Source organism: Hyaena hyaena, unplaced genomic scaffold (genome assembly GCF_003009895.1).
Source record: "Hyaena hyaena isolate Hyena2069 unplaced genomic scaffold, ASM300989v1 scaffold_289, whole genome shotgun sequence".
NCBI lineage: Eukaryota > Metazoa > Chordata > Mammalia > Carnivora > Hyaenidae > Hyaena > Hyaena hyaena.
This window is the reverse complement of record NW_024080920.1, coordinates 782,915-795,741: the sequence shown is the minus strand read 5'-3', so window position 1 is coordinate 795,741 and position 12,827 is coordinate 782,915. Positions and strand designations below refer to the sequence as shown.

At 43.5% G+C, this 12,827-nt stretch overlaps 1 protein-coding gene across 6 annotated transcripts in view; it reads right to left on the bottom strand.

The window, feature by feature from the left end:
* Window positions 1-11,823, bottom strand: part of UBAP2 (ubiquitin associated protein 2) — a 118,845-nt gene extending 107,022 nt beyond the window's left edge. For all 6 annotated transcript variants that reach the window (XM_039247049.1, XM_039247051.1, XM_039247050.1 and 3 more), the window contains exon 1: window positions 11,767-11,823. The gene's annotated coding sequence lies outside the window, so the exon portion shown is untranslated. The remainder of the gene's footprint in view (window positions 1-11,766) is intronic.
* Between the last annotated feature and the right edge of the window lie 1,004 nt (window positions 11,824-12,827).

Sequence of the window (12,827 nt, the reverse complement as noted above, 5' to 3'; positions counted from 1 at the left end):
TCTGTGACTCCCTCTCTCTCTGACCCTCCCCTGCTCACGCTGTCTCTCTCTCTCCTAGAAATAAATAAAACATTAAAAAAAAAAAAAAAAAAAAAAAAAAAGCTTAGTTTCTCTTGGGGCACCTGGCTAGCTAAGCCCATAGAGCATTAGACTTTTGATCTTGTGGTTGTGAGTTCAAGCCCCATATTGGGTGTAGAGAGTACTTAAGAATAAAAGTAATAAAATAAACAAATAAACAAAATAACTTTTACTAGCTGCTGCAAATGAACTACCAATCAAGGCCAAACAAAAGATACAATAATACAGCAATCAAAATAGCAAATTATAAAACTTAATCATAAACACGAAATTCTAAGTGCTTTTTCCTTTACATTTCAACTTTTTTTTTAAGTAATCTCTACACTCAACGTGAGGCTCAAACTCACAACCCTGAGATCATGGTTGCATGCTCCATCAACTGAGCCAGGCAGATGCCTGTAAAATTCTAAGTATCTTAACAAAAGAAACAATAACTTCAGGACTTTGTCCATTGATCCTATAGGAAGAATACAGGAAAAATAAGGGTCAGTTTCCCACTGGTTCAAGGAAGCCTCCCCAATATCCAGACTCAACTGACAATGCTTTCCTGTCACTCCCAAAAGGACTGACTCCTAACTGCACTGCGTCTACTTTGGTCTTCCCATCAGAATATAAGCACTTAGAGAACAGGAACTGTGCATTATTCATCTGTATCCCCAACACTTAACAGTTGCTGATAGTAGCAACATTAAATCTTTAAGTGAACACTTGTATAGCAGCACATATCATTAACAACAGCAACAAAAACTATTACTCAGGCCTAATCTGGGTCAACCTACATACTGAGCACATTTACACAGAAGTAAAATGCCATGAGAATTTACTATCTAAAGTTTTTATTTTTGTAAGAGTTTACTCTTATTCCCACACATCAAAAAGACTTTTCTCATCAGGGTTTCAAAATCTGGAGTCTGCATAGATTAGCAAGATACATAGAAAATTTTAGTCTTTCTACCAGCCCAAGAAAGTTACACTTATCCTACAATAAATTACAATTTACTTAACACTAGCAAGAATTATCTAAACCAGGGGTGCCTGGGTGGCTCAGTCCATTGAATGGCTCAGGTCATGATCCCTGGGTCTTGGTATCAAGCCCTGAGGCAGGCGTGGGCCGGGCATCAAGCCTGTTTAAGATTCTGTCTCTCCCAAAGGGCGCCTGAGTGGCTCAGTTCATTGAACATCTGACTTCGGCTCAGGTCACAATCTCAGGGTTCATGAGTTCAACCCCACATCTGGCTCACTGTCAATGCAGAGCCCTCTTCTGAATCCTTTGTCCCCTTCTCTCTCTGCCCCTCCCCCACTCGTGCTCATACAAATATAAGAAGGATTCTCTTCCTGTGCCCCCTCCCCCTTGCACTCACTCTCACTAAAAATAAACATTTCCTTAAAAAAATAAAATAAAATAATTATCTAACCTAAGTAACAGCAGTAGTTAATCTTGCTTATCAGATGTGACTGGCCATTATGCCTGATAATTGACAAAATCGCTTAAATGGATTGTCATTATTCTACTTCAATAACAATACATAAATAAAGTAAAGCAAAAACTCAAAAAAACAAGTTACAAAAGACATTTTGTGAACTGGAAAATGTAAATATGAATTTTTATCAGATTATTACTATTACTTCTTATGTATATTATTAAATAAATATTAATTTCCTAGGTATGGCTATGTTATTGTGATTATTTGTAAGAGAAGCCCTTTATTGTAGAGATATTTGCTTAGGAGGGGCACCTGGGTGGCTCACTTAAGGCTCTCTGGTCATGATCTCAGTTTGTGAGTTGGAACCCCACATTGGGCTTTCTACCATCAGAGCAGAGCCCACTTTGGGTCCCATCTCCCTGTCTCTCTGCCCCTATCCTACTCTCACACGCAGCCACGCATGCTCTATCTCAAAAAATAAATAAATTATTTGGGGCACCTGGGTGGCTCAGTCGGTTAAGTGTCTGATTCTTGATCTTGGCTCAGGTCATGATCTCACAGTTCATGAGATCAAACCCCATCCTAGGCTCCCCACGCTGTCAACACAGCACCTGCTTGGGATTTGTCTCGGCCCCCTCTCCCCTCAAAACAAATAAACTTAAAAAAATAAACATTTAAAAAGAGAGAAAGATGCTTGCTTAGGAAATACTCAGGCATAAACGTCAAGATGTTTCACCTTACTTTCAGAATCATTCAGCCTCGGGGCGCCTGGGTGGCTTAGTCGGTTAAGCGTCCGACTTTCGCTTAGGTCATGATCTCGCGGTTCGTGGGTTCGAGCCCCGCGTCGGGCTCTGTGCTGACTGCCAGCTCAGAGCCTGGAGCCTGTTTCAGTCTGTGACTCCTTCTCTCTCTGACCCTCCCCTGCTCACGCTGTCTCTCTCTCTCTCTCCCTCTCTCCTAGAAGTAAATAAAATATTTAAAAAAAAAAAAAAAGAATCATTCAGCCTCAAAAGATGTGCAGGTAGAGAAAAAAGTCAATGTAGCAAAATATTAAGTATTGACTCCAAGTCAAAGGTATACGTATGCTCTCGGGCACCTGGGTGGCTCAGTCGATTAAGTGTCTGATTCTTAGTTTCAGCTCAAGTCATAATCTCAGGGTTCTGTGGGTTCAAGTCCTATGCTGGGCTCTGCCTACTTGGGGTTCTCAATCTCCCTCTCTCTCTCTCAGCCCTCCCCCATTCATGGTGTCTGTCTCTCTCAAAAAAAGAAAAAAAAAAAAAATCTGAAGGAAGCCAAACAGAAGAATGAAAACTACAAAAAGGACAGAACAACAGTAACGACCAGGCATGTAGAAGACTTTGATGGCAGAGATATATACAAAATATCCTTAATTATATTTAACATTGATAGTTCCCATGTGCCAGTTAAGAGACATCTGCAGGATATGTTAGCAAAACAAAATCCAGTTGTGTGATGTTCAAAAAGATGTATCTAAAACATACCACTAGAATTGCCTAAAACCTTTAAAAATTAAAGTAATACCAAATGTAGGTAAGGATGTGGAACTTATCAATTCAGTCTTGGGAATTAAGTTCTGATGTCTAAGGTATTCATTGTATATATGAATTAAATATCTTCCCTAGGCGTCTAGAATGGTATCAGATGTTTAACATCCTCAAGATAATTGAAAAAATAATAATTTTCTGTGTTCTGTAGTTCAGATGAAGAGCCTAATCAAAAATGACTGTACGGGGGCACCTGGGTGGCTCACCTTACTTTCAGAATCATTCAGCCTCGGGGCGCCTGGGTGGCTTAGTCGGTTAAGCGTCCGACTTCCGCTCAGGTCATGATCTCACGGTTCGTGGGTTCGAGCCCTGTGTCGACAGCTCTGTGCTGACAGCTAGCTCAGAGCCTAGAGCCTGCTTCTGATTCTGTGTCTCCCTCTCTCTCTGACCCTCCCCTACCCATGCTGCCCCTCTCTCTCTCTCTCTCAGAAATAAATGACTGTAGAACACAGTTTGAGATCACCTAGTAAAGTTACACATACTCCACACACAACCCAAAACTCCACTCCCAATTACATAGTCTTGAAAAATCAGTTTGTTTTAGGGGGAAGGTCAGGTGCAAATGTTCACAGAGACAAAATTTCTAATCACAAAAAAATGGAAACATCCATCACAATAGAGTAAGATGTGGCATATCCTTTTTTTTTTTTTTTTTCCATGTTTGCTTATTTATTTTGAGAGACAAGAGCCAGCAAGGGAAGGGCAGAGAGGGAAAGAGAGAATCTCTCCGGGGGCTGGGCTTGGGGCTCCAGGCTTGATCTCAGGAAAGGTGATATCATGACCTGAACTGAAATTAAGAGTTGGACACTTAACTCAAGGAGTCACCCAGGTGCCGCAGATGTAGCACATCTTTACAATGGAGTACCATACTATTGAAAATGATTGACCATAAAAACCAATACGAATGAATCTAAAACATGTAAGAGAAAAAGAAGTATCAGAAGAATCATATAATTCCATTTAAATCAATATTGACGGGCACCTGGCTGGCTCAGTCAGTACAGCATGGGACTCTTGATTTCAGGGTCATGAGTTCAAGCGCCACATTGGGGGTATAGTTTCCGATGAATGAATGAACGAATGAATGAAGCAAGCTTGAAAGTGGGCAACAATGGGGGCACCTGGGTGGCTCAGTCAGTTAAGCATCCGACTTTGACTCAGGTCATGATCTCACAGTTGGTGGCTTCGAGCCCCAAGTCGGGCTCTGTGCTGACAGCTAGCTCAGAGCCTGGAGGCTGTTTCAGATTCTGTATCTCCTCTCTCTCTGACCCTCCCCTGCTCAAGCTGTCTGTCTGTCTCTCTCTCTCAGAAATAAAAAAAAGAAAAGAAAATGGGCAACTATAAACCATGTATGTTATGGATTATATAGAATATAAATTACTCTAAAAAACAACAAAAAAAGGTAGGATAATGGTTACCTCTGGGAAAGAGGGAAAGGAATGCCTTGGGAGATGACAGGGGACTTTTCAGGAAACAGTAATGTTCTACTTCTTGGCTAGTCATTTTACTCGTTTCTGAAAAGTCTAGGGGTGTGTGGGTGGCTCAGTCGGTTGAGCGTCCAACTTCGGCTCAGGTGTTATCTCAGTTTGTGGGTTCAAGCCCCATGTTGGGCTCTATGCTGACAGCTTAGAGCCTGGAGCCTGTCTTCAGATTCTGTATCTCTCTCTCTCTGACCCTCCACTGCTTGCGCTGTCTCTCTCAAAAATAAACAGGGGCGCCTGGGTGGCTTGGCCGGTTGGGCATCCGACTTTCGCTTGGGTCATGATCTCACGGTTCATAGTTTTCGAGCCCCACGTCAGGCTCTGTGCTGACTGCCAGCTCGGAGCCTGAAGCCTGTTTCGGAGTCTGTGACTCCCTCTCTCTCTGACCCTCCCCTGCTCACGCTGTCTCTCTTTCTCTCTCCTAGAAATAAAACATTTAAAAAAATAAATAAATAAAATAAAAATAAAAAACATTTGAGGCGCCTGGGTGGCTTAGTCGGTTAAGCGTCCGACTTTCGCTTGGGTCATGATCTCGCAGTTCATGGGTTCAAGCCCCGCGTCGGGCTCTGTGCTGCCAGCTCAGAGCCTGGAGCCAATTTCAGAGTCTGTATCTCCCTCTCTCTCTGACTCTCCCCTGCTCACGCTGTCTCTCTCTCTCTCCTAGAAATAAATAAAAAATATTTAAAATAAATAAATAACATTTAAAGAATTTTTTAAAAAAAGAAAACTCTACATGTCTTTTTATATCTCATATACCTTTTCTAACATGTATCCTGTTTCTCAAATAAGAAATCACTAAGTATAAAAATATTTATTCCGGGGCGCCTGGGTGGCTCAGTCGGTTGAGGGTCCGACTTAGCTCAAGTCATGATCTCACGGTTAGTGGGTTCAAGCCTGTGTCGACAGCTCTGTGCTGACAGCTCAGAGCCTGGAGCCTGCTTCTAATTCTGTGTCTCCCTCTCTCTTACCCTCCCCTGCTCATGCTGCCTCTCTCTCTCTCTGTCAGAAATAAATTAAAAAAAAAAAAAAAAAATCTATTCCATGAGCATCTGGGTGGCTCACTCGGTTAAGCTTCCAACTCTTGACTTAGGCTCAGGTCATAACTTATGGTTCAGGCTCTGTGCTGACAGTGAGGAGACTGCTTGGGATTCTGTCTCCCTTTCTCTCTGCCCCACTCCTGCTGACAATTTCTCTCTCTCTCTCTCTCTCTCAAATAAATAAAAATATTTTCTAGGAGCATCTAGGTGGCTCAGTGGGTTGAATGTCCAATTCTGGCTCAAGTCATGATCTCATGGTTTGTGAGTTCAATCCCCACATCAGACTCTGTGCTGACAGCCCAGAGCATGGTCTCTCCCTCTCTCTCTGCACCTCCTCCCTTCTCAGAAATAAACATTTAAAAAAATTTTTTTTAATTTTTTTAATGTTTTTATTTATTTCTAGGAGAGAGAGAGAGAGACAGCGTGAGCAGGAGAGGGTCAGAGAGAGAGGGAGTCACAGACTCTGAAACAGGCTCCAGGCTCTGAGCTGGCAGTCAGCACAGAGCCCGACGCGGGGCTCGAACCCACGAACCGCGAGATCATGACCTAAGCGAAAGTCGGACACTTAACCGACTAAGCCACCCAGGCGCCCCAATAAACATTTAAAAATTAAAAGTATTTTTTAAAAAGTGTTACTCCACTTTTCAGAGTATGTAATACTTTACTTAAAGGGAAAAAAAAAAGGATCAGGGTGCCTGAGTGGCTCTGTTGGTTAAGCATCCAACTATTGATTTCGGCTCAGGTCATGATCTCACAGTTCCTGCGTTCAAATCCCACATCGGGCTCTGTTCTGACAGTGTAAAGCCTGCTTGGGATTCTCTCTTTTTCTCTCTCAAAATATAAACTAAAAGAAAGAAAAGAAAAGAAAACATTTACACTGAAACATTAAACCATATTAAGTCTTTATCTTTTTTTTTTTTTTAAGTAATCTCTGCACCCAGCGTGAGGCTCAAACTCACAACTCCAAGATTAAGAGTTGCATGCTCTTCCAACTGAGTCAGCCAGGCGTCCCATCATTTTTATCTTTTAATTTTCTCAAATTTTCTAAAATGTATTTTCTTAGGTAGAATAGTAACAGTCTGATCCTAAAACATTCTGTAAGATGGAAATTTGAGAAAAGAAGAAAAAACTGATTTGGGTCTAAAAATTATGATATATTAGGCTTATCAAGTCAATCCTAAAGACAGTCTTTTTTTCCTAAACCCTATTTCAGCTAAACCTTTATTTTTTTAAGCCCACTTACTCTCTTGTTTAATGATTTGACAATGCTAAACACTGTTATCAAATGAAAAATCCCACCCTTAAAAGAGCACACATTCCAGCCAGACAGACACACAATACAGGAAGCACCATGCACCTTGCCCAAACCCATGACGTTGCAAAGATATTTTAGGTTTTCTTCTGCCTATCCAAAATGCAGCATGTTATGATGGAAAGTACAGTCAGTTAGAAGGCCTACAACCTCCTCAGTTGACACGGAGTGTTAGAATGTTTTTGTATGGGGATGAAAGGGCACAAGGAGGCAGAAAAATAAAACGGAGAGAAAACACACCAAGAAAAATAAAATAGAGGGGCGCCTGGGTGGCTTAGTCGGTTAAGCGTCCGACTTTTGCTTAGGTCATGATCTCGCGGTTCGTGGGTTCGAGCCCCGCATCGGGCTCTGTGCTGACTGCCAGCTCGGAGCCTGGAGCCTGTTTCAGATTCTGTGCCTCCCTCTCTCTCTGACCCTCCCCTGCTTACGCTGTTTCTCTCTCCTAGAAATAAATAAAACAAAACAAAAAAAAATTTTTTTAAAAAGAAAAAGAAAATAGAGAGGGAGTGGAGAGAATTAAAGATACAGAGGGAGAACGATATCATCCACAAGATGAACTCTGAAGCCTTGGAACTCTGAGCTTCCAAAAGTCTTCACACAGAGTATCTAGGACTGATCTGAAGATTAAGACTATATGTCAAAAGATTTGAGTAAACAGTAACATTGTAAGTATTACTAGATTGTGTGCATACAGTATAACTTTAAATGAGATCGTTCCTATGTGATATTTTACTTAAAAACAGGTTAATAATAATACTACACTAATAGCAAGAAACAAGGTTACAGCAACAGTAAGCTTGGAACTAAATCCAAATGAAATTCTCTTCTCTTTAAATCCTTGAAAATCTTCATGTACTGAATTTTTTTTAAGTTTGAAACCCAATCAGATATATGTTCCATTACTTTTAATATTCCAAAGAAAAACAAGCTACACACTCCTAACACCCTTTCAAAGAACCCCGTGTAATCTTAAATGAAATACCTACTCCTTTATCCAAGTCCCATTTCATAAATTAATTCCACGGGGCTCAAACTCACATCCCTGAGATCAAGAGTGGCCTACTACACCGAGTGAGCCAGCCAGGCATCCCTAATTTACTTTTTTTAAAAAAAATAAAATACAGGACACAGGTGCCTGGGTGACTCAATCGACTAAGTGTCCTACTCTCTTTTTTTTTATGTTTTCTGTTTAGTTTTGAAAGAGAGCATGAGCAGCAGAGGGGCAAAGAGAGTGGGGGGAGGGGGGTAAGGATCCAAAGTGGGCTCTGTGCTGACAACAGGGAGCCTGATGCAGGGCTCAAATTCAAGAACCATAACCTAAGCCAAAGTCAGGCGCTCAACAAACTGAGCTACCCACACACCCCATGTATCCTACTCTTGATTTCAGCTCAGGACATGACTTCACAGGGGTTTTTTTGTTTGTTTTTGTTTTTGTTTTGAGAGACAGCACAATGGGGAAAGGGCAGAGAGAGAATGAAACACAGAATCCGAAGCAGGCCCCAGGCTCTGAGCTGTCAGCACAGAGCCGGATGCAGAGCCTGAGCCCACAAACTGTGAGACCACGACCTGAGCCGAAGTCGGACGCTTAACCATCTAAGCCACCTAGGTGGCTCTGAGTTGGGCTCCATGCTGAGAGAATGGAGCCTGCTTGGGATTTTCTCTCTCCCTCTCTCTCTGCGCCTCACTGCTCTCTTGCCCGAGTGCACTGTTCTCTCTCAAAATAAATAAAAATCTGTCCCTCTGTCCCTCTCCCCCACTCTCTCAAATTAAAATATACAGATACAAGGAGCACCTGAGTGGCTCAGTTGGTTAAGCTTCTGACTCTTGCTATCAGTTCAGGTCATATCTCAGGATTTGTGAGATCAAGCCCTACATGGTGTTCTGTGCTGACGGCGCAGCGCCCTCTTGGGATTCTCTCTCCTCCTTTCTCTGCCCCTCCCCTGCTTGTGTGCATGCCCTCTCTCAGTTCTCTCAAAAGAAACTTTAAAAAAATTTTTTAGGGGCGCCTGGGTGGCTTAGTCGGTTAAGCGTCCAACTTTCGCTTGGGTCATGATCTCGCGGTTCGTGGGTTCGAGCCCGGCATCGGGCTCTGTGCTGACTGCCAGCTAGGAGCCTGGAGCCTATTTCAGAGTCTGTGTCTCCCTCTCTCTCTGACCCTCCCCTGTTCACACTGTCTCTCTCTCTCTTAGAAATAAATAAAAATATTTTCTTAAAAAAAAATTTTTTTAATACATATATAAAATAAGAAAAAATACAGGACATGCAGGATCTTTGAAAGACTTCTGTAAATAAATCTCAAAAAAAAAAGTAGAAAATATCAATATATGCAGTATGCCTATCTGTCAAAACAAACCTGATAAATCTTGGGCTTCAGAATGAAAAAAAAGATTTCATTCCTAAATACCTGACGGTTGGGTCAAAATTATTTCAAAACCAACTAGACGCTTAAATGGTGATATTCCCTATAAATCTTCCCTCTCTTTGCCTTCCTTCAAGTTACATCTCCAACTCCTTTGGGGTGGGGTGGGGGGAAAACAACTGCTTCCAAGGCCTATCAGTGATCCACCACCCTACCAGTCAACACGGGTGCCATGCACTCTGCTTTTAAAGGGCATTCCATTTACTCAACTAAGAGCTAATGGGTATTTGCTGACCTTGTAAAGACTAATAAAGAAAATAAGATAGATTTAAGAACAGAGGAAGTTCACAGTCTGTGAATTCATGCAGACTCCTTCTTTTGAGCAGGCATTCATCAGTCCTTTATAATAGGCTTACACCAAAAAAAAAAAAGTGTCTTATAACAACAACAAAAATTCTTAAATCATCATTTTTAAAAAGGACTGGAGGATCAATACTTCAAGACTAATACTTTCAAAGAAAACGCTCCACTTCAGACCAGTTCAAAACTTCAGAACTGGTTTATACTCTACATACAGTGTATGATTAAAGGAATAGAGAACAACCAGTTCCCACGATAACTAATGCATAGGGCATATTGAAATTAACCCATTCTTCTCCATGTTCTCCTACCATTTGTCTCTCAACAATAAAAGTCACTAAGGCTAATACCAAGAGACACCACTGGTGAGCACTGCACAGGCTTCATCAGTTACCAGGAAAGGGAAGCAGAGTTGTTATTGTTGTTCTACCCTTGTTCTAAAGGCAGCTCCGTGTGACTGCTGCTGTTCCAGCCCACATTTAAAGACAGAGGCCAGAGGAAACCAGAGAGGCAGGAAATAGGCACGAGAGGCAATTACCACAACCCTTTCCCATGGCCTCATTGCTATGCCACCACGTCCAGCCATATTTCAATCATAACAAAAACCTCCCTTCTCTGAATTTCTGAGGGTCAGAAGCAACCAGGAAGCAAATGAGAAATCATGCAGGCTTGGGGGTGGGGGGGATTTCATCACACAGGTGAACTATCCATAAAGAACAAAAATGAGATGGAAGCAAGCAGAGAGTAGTGTGGGAAACTAATCACTTCTGCCTAGTAATACAAGTGTTCGCAGCAATGGGAAGATGACAGCCTGAGCCAAAGGGTCCTGCAGGCAGGTAAGAAATATTGGTGGACCAGACAACTTTATCATCTCCAGAGAGCGGAATTTATTCTCTTTCCTGAAACAGACAGGTATCATCCCAATCGAGGCACCTAACCCCTAGGATACAGGAGAGCTTCCTTCCACTTTGATTAGACAAACTGACACTAAAAATAAGGATATACAATTGGTGACAAAAAGTGAGGAACACATTACCTACTGACATAACTCCTGGTTTAAAAAGTATACCATAACTGAAGTGAAAATACAAAAGGCCTGAGTTCACCCAAAAAGTTAATTATATATGCCCTTCGAATAAAAGATGATGTTTGGATACCTAATAAAGACCTTCAAAAGCTCTCAACTGTTAGGACATACAGGGGCTAAAGAAAGACAATTAGCCTAAATACTGACCGACCATATACCTCAAATAGAAGTAGAAACCAATATCCAACAGAGGAAGTAGTAAACTACAAGATTATTTCAAACAGGAAAATAACAGGAACGATGACAGGATTAACTCCTACAGAGAAAAGAGTAGGAGACCAGAGTGATAGCACTCAAGATGCCTGGGCAAATAATCAGATTGAAAACCGAGGGGAAAAGGTGGAAAAGCCAAGTGGGAAAGTGATTCAGAAGCAAAGAAGACAGACATAATACACTAAGGGAAAAATAACATTTTGAGTATGTACTACAATGCGTTCTCAAAACATTTAAAAAAAAAAAAAAAACAAAAAAAAAACCTCTGACACCAGACTAGAGGAACCGAGACTGAGGAGGAAAACGGAGTCCCCAGAGTCTAACACCAAAACCTTCCAAAATGAAAAGGTGTAGAATCTAACTATTCCTCCGAGTACGCCCGGAAAGGCTACAGAGCGCAGAAGTTGGGCTCTAAGATGTCCAGTCCCAAGACTAGCGACAGGCGTGAAAACGGAAAGGTGGTCGGTGGTCAGGATGGGGATGAGCGGGAGCTCCAGCGGACAGGCAGGGAGGGAAAGAGGTGGGAGAAAAAACCACACCCTCCAGGGCAGAAACCCGAAGGGGGGAGGGGAAGGCGCCCCCTGGGGTTGGGTGGGGCCAGACCGGCTAGGACAGGGGTAGGCAGGAAGACGCACAGGACGACCACGGGCGAGAGGAAGGAAGACGCCCGGGCCTGGGCATACTGAGGACGCAGGAAGCTGCCGAGGAAAGCTTGGCCCGGTCTTCATGAGTGGGCGCTGGGGCAGTATGAAGAGGGTTAGAAGAAAGAAGAGCAGGACCAGGACTAGAAAGCGCACGCTGCCACGCTCAGGGCTCTGGAACAGGGAAGGAGAAAGAGGGTGCCAATTACCGCTGCTGTTCTCGCTGGACTCGCGACCAGCTGCCGCCGCCGCCGCCGCTCGTTACCTGCCAATGTGCCTCTTACAAAGCGGCGGCGGCGGCAGAGGCGGCCCGTCCCGTCACGTGACCTCCACGTCACGGGCGAAGGAGGAGCCACTACGCGTCGCAAGCGCGCCGCTCCTCAGCCCGCCCACAGAGCGCGTTGCTTCCCCTAGCCTTCCCCAAGGCTGGTAGGAGAGGCCAACAGCGCCGGGGCGAAAGTAAGAACGTGAAAGCGCAAGTAAGGAAGATTTTACAGGAGCTACCGTACTCGGAGTTGTGAGGAGAGTACAACATACGATCCAGGATGCCAACAACTGCAGCGTGTAGTCGCGGTGTGATGACCTCACAAGGTACCAGGAGTCGTTCTCCTGCGGCTGCCTTCGTCTCATCACGTGATGTGGTCCAACCACTCAAAGAAGGCCGAGCTTCCCAAACCCTGAGAATACTATTCCTATTCCGCTGCACAGCAGAGGTATCCGCTACTGCAGTCTTTCCCTAGCGAGTTCATAGACCTTGCGTTTATGACTTAATGCCAAGGGAAGGTGGAAACGGGAAACGGCCAGCGCTGGCTTCTGAGACTAATACCAGTGAGCTCCGCTTGCCAGGTGGCTGAGCGCGGTTCCTGCTGGGAGATGTAGTTCCGGCGGGGGGGGGGTTCCACTACCACGTTCCCGGGCTCGCGCTCCGCCCCGCCCCCTGCGCGGGAAAACGCCAACGGCTAGCCCAGGTACCCCAGTGGAGGAGCAGGCTTTAAAAGGAACTTTAACAGAGCGGAAGGCTAATATCTTGTTAAATGCGAGGGTGGAATTCTGCTTTACGAAGCTCCTTATAAGTAAATTAAGTAATGTTTATTGATTGATTACTTGATGTCAGTGGTTTATACAACATTTTTACTAAATCTTGTGATCAACACTTTGAGGCAGGGATTGCCCCTGTAAAGAAAGGGTTAGAGAGGTTCCTGGCTGGCTCGCTTAGTAGAGCATGCGACTTTTGATCTTGGGGTTGTGAGTTGGAGTCCCAGGCTGGGTG